At 26.1% G+C, this 12,660-nt stretch overlaps 1 long non-coding RNA gene across 1 annotated transcript; it reads right to left on the bottom strand.

Annotated features, from left to right (window-relative positions):
- Positions 1-1,541: 1,541 nt before the first annotated feature.
- On the bottom strand, positions 1,542-3,997 carry LOC150035618 (uncharacterized). Its single transcript, XR_016529983.1, has 2 exons — positions 3,769-3,997; positions 1,542-2,125 (listed from the first exon to the last, which is right to left on the bottom strand). It is a non-coding gene; the product is annotated as an uncharacterized LOC150035618 (long non-coding RNA).
- Positions 3,998-12,660: the final 8,663 nt, after the last annotated feature.

Genomic DNA, 12,660 nt, shown 5'->3' with positions numbered 1-12,660 from the left:
TCATTTTTGTGATCTGGTCTTATACAAACTCCTTACAAAGGAGTTTGTATAGAATATCCTCACTCACATATCTTCACATGAATGACCAGGATCATATTATTTGTAGCACTTTACAACAATTGTAACATCTACAAAGCGGGTCATTCTCATAGTGTCACCAAGATAAGGTATACCTTATCCATCTACTACAAACCATTTAGGTTATCACTTAAACATGATCCACCCATATGTCTCTACATACATGTTTAAGCTACAAGATAACCTTGGATATTAGTTTATTGGTTTGTGGATTAATGCAACTAAATGTCAAATAAAACATCACATATATAAATAAGATGTTTATACAATACAATTACAAACTATAGGACCCTACGAGATTTAGGGCACCGACGCCAACAATCTCTCACTTGACCTAAAGCTAAAAGGTGTACAATATAAAAGTCAAACTAATATATAAAGTACATAAACAATAAACTATGGCATAACACACCCAGTACAAATAGTCATGATCTAATGGTGGTTATATGTTTGAATGGACAATCATGTCATTTTTTTTTTCATTAAGACCACTTGAGTCGAAGTGGTGTATCTTTTTTCATGTATGAATGTAATTTAGACTATAGATATGAAACATCACAATTTAACAAATGTTGGACTGGACATATATTTAAACAGATAATCTCGTCATTTATTCTTTAAAATTTCATAAATTCCCGATTTTGTTCATTAATTAGAATCTTTTTAAACATCTTTTATGTACTAAAATAAAAATATAAATTTCGCTTGTATCACACGTGTTATGGTCTAGAAAAGTCCTAATCATAAAAATTAAAATATTCCTCAAAACTTTGTACTTTATTTAAAAAAAAAAAAAAAAAAAAGTCAACAAGTCAACGACTTTACGAAGTTTCATTAGTATTCTTAAATTTTTCTGGTTAAAAAAAATTTCAAATTCTTTGGTCGTTAGCATATAGATGAAAATTGTTAGTACCCTTATTTTATTTAAAAAAAAAAACATTTTAGGCTCTCAAAAATTACATTAATATACTCTTTAATTCTAAAAAAAAAAAACTTAAAAATGCTCTTACCGATAGTATATAACCGAAAACTGTTTTATGAATTGAATCAAGTTCAAATCGATGTATTACATTGAACTAAACATGCAATTTATTAAAGAAAACAAATTTATGTAATTGACTTTATATCCATAAAATTTAAACATATCAAGATGTTGAGGAAAGATGCGGTCTTTAAATAATTGACGCTTGAATTAATAAGTTTGATGGATATTTTTCCTTAAAAATTACAAAAACAAATAAATAAATAAAGTTGATGGATATCATTGGAGCTGTAAGCCAATTGACATGTGCTGTGAAACCTCTTGAACAATGATTTCGTTTTGGGAAAAAAGGATCAACATGAACAAACTTCCAAATGTAATTAACTTTCTTTTTTTTATTATTACAAATTTAATTCTTTACGTCAATTAGTATATAGTTTGATTAAAAAAAAAAAATTAATGCTCGAATTTCCATTCTTATATGTTGTTAAATTAAAATAAATAGTTTGATTCTTTGGTAACTCATAATTATCCTTGTACTTCATTAAATTCATATATTATTAGTTTTTTTAGACTAAAATTAAGTATTGATTTATATATATCGAATGTCGGACCTTACGAATAGAATTGAGACGACAAATCTGGCAAAATTACAACGTCGACGATCAGATCGAAAGACCCACGAGTAGATTGGACAAATAGATGATCAGATCGGAAAAGCCTACAACTAAATCTATAGATCTAACGTCGGTGACCCACCTCCACAAACGAAACAAGCTGGACGGATGGCGAGCTAACCCACCGGAATCTACTAATCCAAGGAGAAGAGAGAACTCCACCACTGATGGAATCTATGGACAGTGAACTCCACCATGCCGGTGACGATGACTGGAATAAGATGGACCGGACGATGACCTAAATCTATAGATCGAACAACTGGAGACCCTAACAACGTTGTCGAAGAACGCCCATGACGATGACCAACCATCGGAAGAATGCCCATGACGACAAAGATCCAAGCAACGTCGATGACAACAACGATCGGAAGTGATTCGCACGACCAAGCTAAGGAGAAGAGAGGATTTGGTAAGAGAGAAGTGAAAGGAGAGAGAAGATTTGATATGAAATGAAAAAGATATTTTTTAATAAAGAAAAAAAAAGTAGGCCTTTAATGTCGGTTTTAAAGATCCTTTAAAAAAGAAACTAACATTATACATCCGGTTTCACTTTTTCCAACCGATATTAAAGCCCAAAATTCTTGTAGTGATAATGTAATGACTTAATCGTTGTAGTTCATAACCACGTTTACTTCTTAATTAGTTTATGGATCCACATTAAAAAAGAAAACTATTTAAATTTTAATAATTTTTTCAAATATTAACTAAATCTTTACTTAAATTTTAAGATAAAAAATTAAGATCCGGTTTGATAACCATTTGGTTTTTAGTTTTTAGTTTTTTAGTCTTTAATATTTAAAAATTAAACTTATTTTCTCTCAATTTCTTACTATAATTTTCATCTTTCTTTAAGTAAAAAGGTCGAAGTCTTTAGGAAAATATTTTTCTAAAGACAAAAATAAAATGTTAAGGGCCTATTTGATAATGATTTGGTTTCTAATCTATGATTTTTTTAAAATCAAGTCTATAAATTGTCTCTGCCTCTAAATTTCTTGATATGTTATATATTGTTTACCAATATTTTCAAAAACCATGTTAAGCTTTGGAACCTTAAAAAAAAAACAAACAAACAAACTTTTTAATTTTTTTTAATTATTATTAAGTTAGCTAAGAATTCAACGACTTTTCTAAAAAATGTGAGAAACTGAGAGGAAGTATACTTATTTTCAAAAACCAAAAATCAATAACTAAAATCTCATTTGGTAACCCGTTTTTAATTTTTGGTTTTTGAAAAGTAAACCTATTTCTTCTTTATTTCTTAAGTACAATGGTTGAATTCTTAGTCAAATTCCAAAAACAAAAACAAGTTTTTAAAAGCTACTTTTTTTAGTTTTCAAAATTTGACTTAGGTTTTTGAGTCGTTGGTAAAAAGTAGACAACAAAGAGAGAAATTTGGAGGTAGAAGTAGTATCTATAGACTTAATTTTTAAAAACAAAAAACAAAAAATCAAATAGTTACCAAACGGGACCAAAATAGTTACCAAACGTAACTTCTTTTTTTTTTTAATTTTCAAAACTTGACTTATTTTTTAAAATATTAATATAAATTAAATAACAAAACAAATAATTTAGAGATGAAAATAATTATAGACTTAAATTTTAAAAATAAAAAAGTTATAAAATGAGATCTATTACATATTAACTTCAATGACTAAATTATTATTTTGAATATGAATTATTATCTTTAGTTTCAATGAAAGTATAAGAATGTTATCTCTCTTTTAAGCAAAATGAAAATTATTATAGTTTTAATAGACAATTATCTTATGAAACATGTAGAAATATTGCAAACTTGTTAATTACTCATCTCTCTTCAAATCCACAATGCATATTTTACAAAATATTGAGGAAATTTTAAATTGCAACTCCATATTCAAAGTTGTCAATCAACCACCATAGTGAATTACTAGACATATAATTTATTAAATAAAAACAATTTTATAATAATTAACTTTATATCCACATAATTCAAATATATCATTCAAAATATTAGGAAAGATGTAACTTTTGTAGAATTGATACTTGGATTACCTTGAAAATATGTTGGGACCCTGCTGGACTGTTGCGGGATTGCCACGAAGCCCAAGTTTTGTGCGTGAACCTTCCGGCGAGCAAAAACACGAAAATAGACCTAAGATTTAAGAACTATAAAAAGAAGATGTTTCTCAAACGATAAGTATAAGGTTAAGAAAGGATAGACATGGGAGGAATTTTTGACATGGAAAAACACTTCAAATGTGGTAATTTTTCTTTCTTTCCCATTTTTCTTTCCACCCCTCTTTGTTTTTTAGTGTGTGTCTTGGAATAATTTTTTTTTAACCAATTAATTGTTCTTTAGGTGCCTTTAAGAAAATTTAGGCCATTTGACAAGTATTTTATTTTTAATTATCTTAAAATACATTAGAATTATTAGTGAATATTCAAAAACTTAAGTTTAAAATTTAAAACTACTTTTTTAGGGCCCTTTAATAACCTTCTGATTTTATATATAAAAAAATTATATTTGTTTTTTTTTTTTTTACTTCTTTATCTTGAATTTTATTTTTCTAATTAAACATTTAAATTCTTATTCGAATTCTTTAAATAAAAACAAATTTTTAGAAACTACTTTGAAAAACTTTCAAATTTTAACTTAATTTTTTTAAAACATTTCTAAAAAATAAATAACAAAATCAAGAATTGAATAGGTAAAAATAATGTTTATAAGCTTAGTTTTCAAAAACAAAAACCAACTTATTATGTTAGGTTCTATTTGGTACCACTTAATTTTTAATTTTTTATTTTTGAAAATTAAGCTTATTTCCTCCCTATTTCTTGTAATGATTTCAATCTTTTATGAGTAGAATGGTTGAATTCTTAGTCAAATTTAAAAAACAAATACAAGTCAATAAAAGTTGTTTTTTAGTTTTCAAATGAAGAAATTTAGAAGTGGAAGAAGTGTCTATAGGTTCATTTTTAAAAACAAAAAATTATAAACGAAATGATTACTAAATAGAGCCTAAATGGGACTTAGTTTTCAAATTTTGACATGACTTTAAAACGCACGTCTTGAAAAAGTAGGTGATAAAGCAAGAAAACTATATTTGAACATATTGTTTATAGACTTAATTTTAAAATATTAAGGAGCTCAATTTTTTTTTAAAAAAAATGATTACCAAATAAGGTCTCAATGATTTAAAATGTGTTTAATACAACTTTTAGCCAGTTTTGGATGATTTTAAAATTGTTTTTTTTTCCCATATATTTGTAAGTAAAAACATTTCATAAAATGGCTTAATTTTAACATTTATTTTTTAGGAAAATGTAAGAGATTTTCTTTTGGACAACATGTGATGGGAGGGAATTGAATCTCCAATTTTAAGATTGATAGTACAAACACTATACCAGTTAAACGGTAAAATTAGAATTATATTGTAGTCTTTTTAAAATACTTATGAAAATATGGTACTTTTAAATATATTTAGAAAAATATTGTAGTTTTCTAATAATTACATCATATCTTCTCTTCTCTCCCAATTTCCAATAATCTCCACACGTGACTCACATTTTTCTATCGTTCTTCTTTTCCTTTCTCTTTCTATCCTCTCTCAATCTTTCTTCTTGTTTATTCTATCACTTCTCTTCTTCATTTCTCCTTCATTTTACATCAAATCAATTTAATTAACTATAAAACCCAGATTTTATGGGTCAATCGGCTTTAAATTCATTTTGTTAACTTTTGTTTTTCTTTTTTTTATGAAAGTTCTAATTTTAATTTGATTTTATGATAGGGAATGATAGTCAATTTTTAAATTTCATTTATTTTTGTGGGGAAAAAAAGGAAGAGAAAAAAAAAATGAAAGAGAAAATATTTTGGTATCAAAATTTTGAATGTTCTTAAATCAATAGATTAATTTAGAAAATTCAAATTGAATAATTTCATTTGGATATCTTTTTTTTTTTAGAAAGACCACTTACCTTTAAACATAATGTAAACACAATTAAAAATTATGGTAAAATCTAAAATTAATCAAATATTGTAAATAAAGCAAATTTTATGGCTGAGTATAATTAGACATAAATGCTAAGATACAATTCAATAATTACTAATTACTAAATTAAATTGGTAATACTTATAAACATAAAAACTCAAATGAGTAATATTACAATTTTATACTTCAGATTTGAGTTTTGTTTCAATTTAGTCCATAGACTAAACGATTTACATTTTTAACCACAATATATATAAAATAATTATGAAGTTAAATCTTAAATTCAATTTTAAAAGTGATGAAAAATAATGAAACTTAATATATTACAATTTGTTTAATTATTTTAAATTTATTAACATATATTAACACTAAAGACGAAAAAAATGAGTATTTAATTTTAAAAATCAATGTTAAAAATATAAAATTTGAAATCTAGGGACCAAATTGGAGAAAACTAAAATGTCAAAGGTAAAATTGTAACATTTTAAATTTTGGGTGGTGGCTTTTCAACTTCACTCTTGGCCTTAGATTGGGTGGTGGAACCCATATTGAGAGCAAATTGAAGGAGGATTTGAATTTGGAGAGATCAATTCTACTGAACTATGTCTTCAGCTATCTACCCGGTCTTACCCCTAAAATGGGAGGTTTATCTAGCAACGATGATGAGACACTCTCAACCATGCAGATTAAAGGATAATATTGAATAAATAGGAATTCATAATTAGCTCAAGATTGAAATCAAGTTACCTTAGGTCATCAGATTGAAGTTGTCAGTTCTAACAATAAACAACGTTATAAAGAAACGTGACTATTTCGTGGTTCAGTCTTATGCAAATATTTTTTGCATAGAATGCTCCCATTTGCATGTCTCTACATGAGCAATTCTGAATCACATCGTTTGTATTATATACAAAATTAGCTGCATCCATAGTGTTTCCAAATTAAGATATCCAACTCTAACCTTATACTTATAGACTGTTTTGGTTATATACTCAATCTTGATCCATTTTTATGTTTCTACATAAAGTTCAAGTATTCATGTTATAGTCAAGGGTTCATTTAGTTTATTGGATTTATGCTATATTCAAGTGCAATTTACATGTTTAATAACAATTTTATTGAATAAACCTCAACAACAACTTTATTGTAGAATATAATAAGTTTAAAGATTACAAACTGTAAGTTTTAGAACATACAATCCAATAGAAAACACATGACATCATCCAAATTTGTTAATTTATGTATTCAATTTCAATTTGGGAAATATGTCATCTTTTAATTAGTCTGAAATTCAATTATTTGTAATCCTATCATTAATTTGATAAATGTCGTGATAATTTGTGATTGACTCAAAATTTATTAAAAAAATAAAAATCTTATTTATTAAGCAAGGTAATCATCATAAAGATTTTAAGTAGAAACATGTAAATCATATTCGTAACCTAAACTTTTTAGTTTTTTAAAGTATAATAAAAGGTGGAATCCAAATCACATGCCATCATAATTTATGCTAATATTGAATTAAGATCTATTCTATTTTATATATATTTTTATTCTTTAAAATTAAATCTCCATAAACAAAATTTAGGTTTTTTTGAAGTTTCAAAATGGAAAACAATTTACTTTCTAAAAAAAATGAAAACAAAAGTTTGCATCCCCCATGTGTCGAACCAACGATCAGGAGGAGGAGGAGGAGGAGGATGCTACTCTGAATTGAAAAGTAAAATCATATTTGTGATTAATAAAACCATATTTTTTTTTAATAGGAATAAAGAAAACATTTGTTATTTTTGCAACAAAAAAAGAAATATTTGTTATTCACATGTCAAAGTACTTATTATATTTATATGGAAGATGCTACTTTACTTATTATTAAAAAAAATATACCTTTTTAAAGAAAAGTATTTAATGTTAGAAGGTTTTTCAAATACACACTTCTTCTATCCAACCATCTATTATTCTTATCTAAGAATAATAGGACAATTTTTGTTCTTTGAATTCACAAAATGAAAATGAAAAGTTTTGGTTGATTTGATCTTATTTTATTTTTAATTTTCTGTTTTTAAATCTATGTTTTTTTTTTAAAAAAAAACATTTAAATTCTTAATCTCTTTTAAAAAATATATATATATATTTTAAATTATTTTAAATCTTGAAGATAAAATAAGTGCACAATATAAAGTATTGAATTGAAAAGTAAAATCATATTTGTAATCATATTTGTAAAAGTAAACTTAGGTACATTTTATAATCATTTTATTTTGTTTTTATTTTTTAAAATTAAGTCTATAAATACTACTTTCACCTATAAATTTCTTCTTTTGTTATCTACTTTTTATCAAATAGTTTAAAAATCAAGCCAAAACTTGAAAACTAAAAAAAATAGCTTTTAAAAAATTGTTTTTGTTTTTGAAATTTGACTAAGAATTCAACCATTGTAATTAAGAAATGTGCAAATCATTGTAAGAAATATGAAAAAATAAGCTTAATTTTTAAAAACCAAAATGTAAAACGAAATAATTACTAAATAGGGCCTAAAAAATTAAACCTATCTATTCTAAAAAGTTGGACTAAATATATATATATATTGAAAATTTAAGACCAAATTAATGCACTCAATTCTTCAAAACTGACTTGAAAATGTAGTTTCCTTATTATTATTATTATTATGTACATCTCATCAAGAGGAGTTTTGTCAAGTTAGGCTCAAATCCACTAAAGTGTCAACTATCGTTTATTAGGGTAAAGCCTCGCCTATTAATGCACTTTAGTCAAGTTATGACACATTAGGAAGTTATAGGTCTCATATTGTTTTATAACATTATGAACCATAGTATATCTAATCCATAGTTTATCTATCTTAATCACATTACTTACTATATACTTTTAATATTCATTCGTTCTTAGTTAATATAAAAGATTAAATAAATATAAAGTAAATGACGACAATGTTTATTAAATGTTCTATAAGCTTGTTTTTTTATGTTATCGTCATTTTTTTTGGAAAAAATTATTATATACTATAATAGTACTTATTATTTATTTATTTCGTGGATCTTACGTAATTCTTAAATTCTATTTGGTGGTATTCAATCGGGTCAAACCTTTTTTTTTCTTTTTTTTTTCCTTTTCACTCTCCCTTTAAAATATGTATATTTATTTCTCCATCTATGTTTATTTTCTTTTATTCCGAGTAATTTTATTGTTAATTGGACTTATTTTTAAGTAGTCTTGAACTAATTTAATAATTAATTCATATGTGAGTTGTGAATTGAAGGATAGATTATACAAAAGAACTTTGAGATATATTTTAATGATATTTTTAGACTTGAAAAGATTTTCACTTGTACTTTAGAACTTTGAAATTTATTCTGAAACAAATTCTAGGAATTTTTTTTTTCCCATTAAAATAAGATGAAAACTGTTATGTTATGGATAGAACGGAAAATATGCGGAAATTCCTCTTCAAAATTACAAGTATTTATTGGTGAGAACAAAGTCGAATTTAGGGATTTGTGGATTAAACAGAAAGAACAATGATTATTTGTGATTTAAACAGAGGAAAAGTACTTAAACCCTTGAAACAAATTGATTAATTATCTTAAGAGCTTAGTGATAAATTAAAAAGAAGATACAAAATGAGATAAAGTAGAGTTGTGATTGATAATAAAATAGAATTGACTATTGAGGCTATTAGCATCAATCCTTGGAATAAACTTATGAACCATCCCAAGAGTACATTATATACATATCTTCTCAAATTATTCTTGCCACATTTATATGGTTGCATGCATTAATTATTGTTGTCGTCGTCTGTATGAAAGGTGATCCTTATTTCTAAAGAGAACTTATCTTTCTCAAGTAACACGATTTGTATTCCTTTACTCTCTCAAACAGACAGAATACTACTACTTAACTCGGTAGGCCAAACAAGATCAAGTGTAGGAGTTACTCATTACTTGAGACCAAGTTCTAGTTCCTAGGGTATACTCCTCAGGTTCATAGTTTTTTCACCTTAACCCAATGAAATCGTTCGCATTTGTGTCATAAAGTCCCGTAGTTAATTACTTATTTAAATAATTGTTTAATTTAACTAATATTAAACTATTCATAGCAGTAAAAATCAAAGGTTATTAGATGTAATCTTGAAGAGTATGTGGTTGACATACGGTGGATCATGTTAAAGTAATAACCTAAAGGATATGTATTATATGGATAAGATTGGGTGTCTTATCCTAGTGACACTATGAATAAGCAGTCCACTTTATCATTGTTACAAACGGTTTGATTCAAATCATTCATGTAGAGATATGTGAGTAGGGGTATTCTATATAAAGAGTTTGAAGACTGGACCGCAAAATAATTAATCCCTCTTTGTAAATTTATTAATTAAAGAAATTAACATTTCACAGGATGATCACATGTGACTCGATTTTAATCTTGAGTGAGTTATGAACTCTTAATTATGAGGACTCATCCTTTGATTTTCATTAGTGAGAGTGGCTCGAGTCGCCGACTTAATATGCCTACCATTTTGGAGATTTGACAAAATAGGGAGTTGCGAACATAATCTCACAATATGGAATTTACTTTTTTCCATATAGGGGAAAGTAAATGAATAATTCCTTTAAATGTTAATTCTAAGACTTGAACAATGAGTCTCATCCTCTTACTGACTTGATAGGAACTTGGTTTATAGTTAGATCATGAACAAATTGTTCATTTGAGGATCAGTGGTACTTAAGGATATAAAAATAATTACAGGGGTAAAACAGACTTGTGACTCAGTTGTATTTACGAACTATTTGTGAAGGATCAGCTTGTTTGTAACGATTATATCCATAGCACCAAACCTTATAATGCATACCCTCATAACGCCAAACCTCCCACCCAATAATTTGGGTCGACTAAGGCCCAAATCGTCCCAAAGACATGCGTCGAAATTTGTTTTGTCGTGTTTTGTGGTGTATTCTTTGATCGTCGCAAGCAGTTTAAAACGATTTGATATTTAGTCACAAGATATCTGTGGTAATTTTGATAGATCATCACAAGATTGCGACTTATCATTATTAAAATAGTCGTTAATATTTCGTTGCAAAAAACTAGATTTCTTGTAGTGAGGGATGGGGAGCTCCCCTAACCTCATCGTGCTCCGTTGTTAGCCCTAATGTCAAGCAACCATTTAGATTCAAAACCTAAAATCACGATGAAATATTTTAAAGAATAATTAAAAATCAATCTAATTCTTTACTTAGATAATAAATAAGTTTTCAAATAACTAAACATCATATAATCGATTATTGAAAAATAAAAAATGATTTTATGTGCGAATAAAAAACATTCATAGATTTACACACTTGAAACTTCAACTTCTATCTATTGCGTTGTTGATGTAGTACAACAATAGCGGAGTTGAGGGATCAAACTTCGAAGTTGAAGGGTGAAATGTCATGTCAATTATCATTGAACTAAGCTCACTTTGACTATGTGATGTATATATTAAAAAATGTGAAATTGATAATAAATTAAAAAGAAACGCAAATACATTATGAATAATGTAAAAGAACCATATGTCGTATATGTTAAAAAATGTGTGATTGTTGCTTTTTTCTATTAAAAAAATGTGAAACTTTTGATAAATATAAACATACGAAAGATACTAATAAACTTAAAACATTGATTTTTCGTACCTCACAAGTTTTAATAAGTCAACTATGCATTGATGGGATCACAAGAGAAAGAATTTGCAACATTGATTTAGACTTGAATTTGTAGATTTGAAGATCAAACAATCGAAGATCAAAACATGTAAAAAATAATAATAATAATAATAATTAGAACAATATTTTAACAATTATGTTAATTAAAACTCCGAACTTTTATAAATAAATTAATTCAAATCATGTGTTACAATTCTTTTAAAAACTAGTAATACATCATTCTCGCACATTTACAAAACTTTTTTAAATACAAAGATTAACGTAATATTAAAGAGAAATGCTAGAAGAAAATAGATAGTATCACTCTTTTATTAATATGAGTGGTCTTCGTCTTTTTATCTTTTTATCTATTTATCTTCTTATATTACTTATTTATGAATAATTATGTTATAATATCTTTTTACTATTTTCGTAGAATTTTGTAGATGTATAAATTTATTAAATGATTTTTGAATTGATTTTCTTGATAAAATCAAATGAAAATAATTATAAATCTAATAAAGAATCTAAATTTATTCGATTTTTACTGGAGTTAATATTGATACAAAGGTGAGAGTTTTGATTGATATATCAAAGTCTACCAATTTTATCTTTTGTCAATAATTAAAAATAAATGAAATTTCTATTTTATTTTATATTTATTTATTTTGTCCACTTTTATAATAATTAGGACTAAGCTGACTTAGCCCAAAGAATACTTTTGGGTCTAACTTGGGCTAACCCAACTTCTAATAACATGATCTATGGGCTTTTTTGACCAATTGAATTGAGGAAATTATATTGTATGGCATTATTTTAGGTTTCATTTGAGAGTTTGGCAAAAATATGATTTTTTTTTCAATTTTTTTTTTTAACAAAAGGACTTTACACGTGATTTTCTTTTATTCTAATATGCTTTCAGAACTATATACTTATCTAAAACCGATGAAGACCAAATAAGGGTGTTTATAGGCCGAGGAAAACAAAAAACAAATGGTTATCAACTGAGTCTTAAGAAAATGACTTTCAATGTATTACTAAAGAAATTTCGAGCTATGGATAAATTTAAATTTATTATCTTAAATTAATGGATTTTAATTCTTTTAAATTTGAATTTTGGAGTAAAAATGGGGATAATTTGAGAAAAATAATTGGTTTATTTGGATTTTGTTAATAAAGATATTAGAAGATTTGAAATTATGGAGAAAAATTGACCAAAACTAGGTCAAGTCCTAAGCTCGATATAAAGATAT

This window comes from Benincasa hispida, chromosome 6 (assembly GCF_027475165.1).
Source record: "Benincasa hispida cultivar pf3 chromosome 6, pf3_genome.v1.1, whole genome shotgun sequence".
NCBI classification, from domain to species: Eukaryota; Viridiplantae; Streptophyta; class Magnoliopsida; order Cucurbitales; family Cucurbitaceae; genus Benincasa; species Benincasa hispida.
This window is presented reverse-complemented; position numbering and strand designations above follow the sequence as displayed.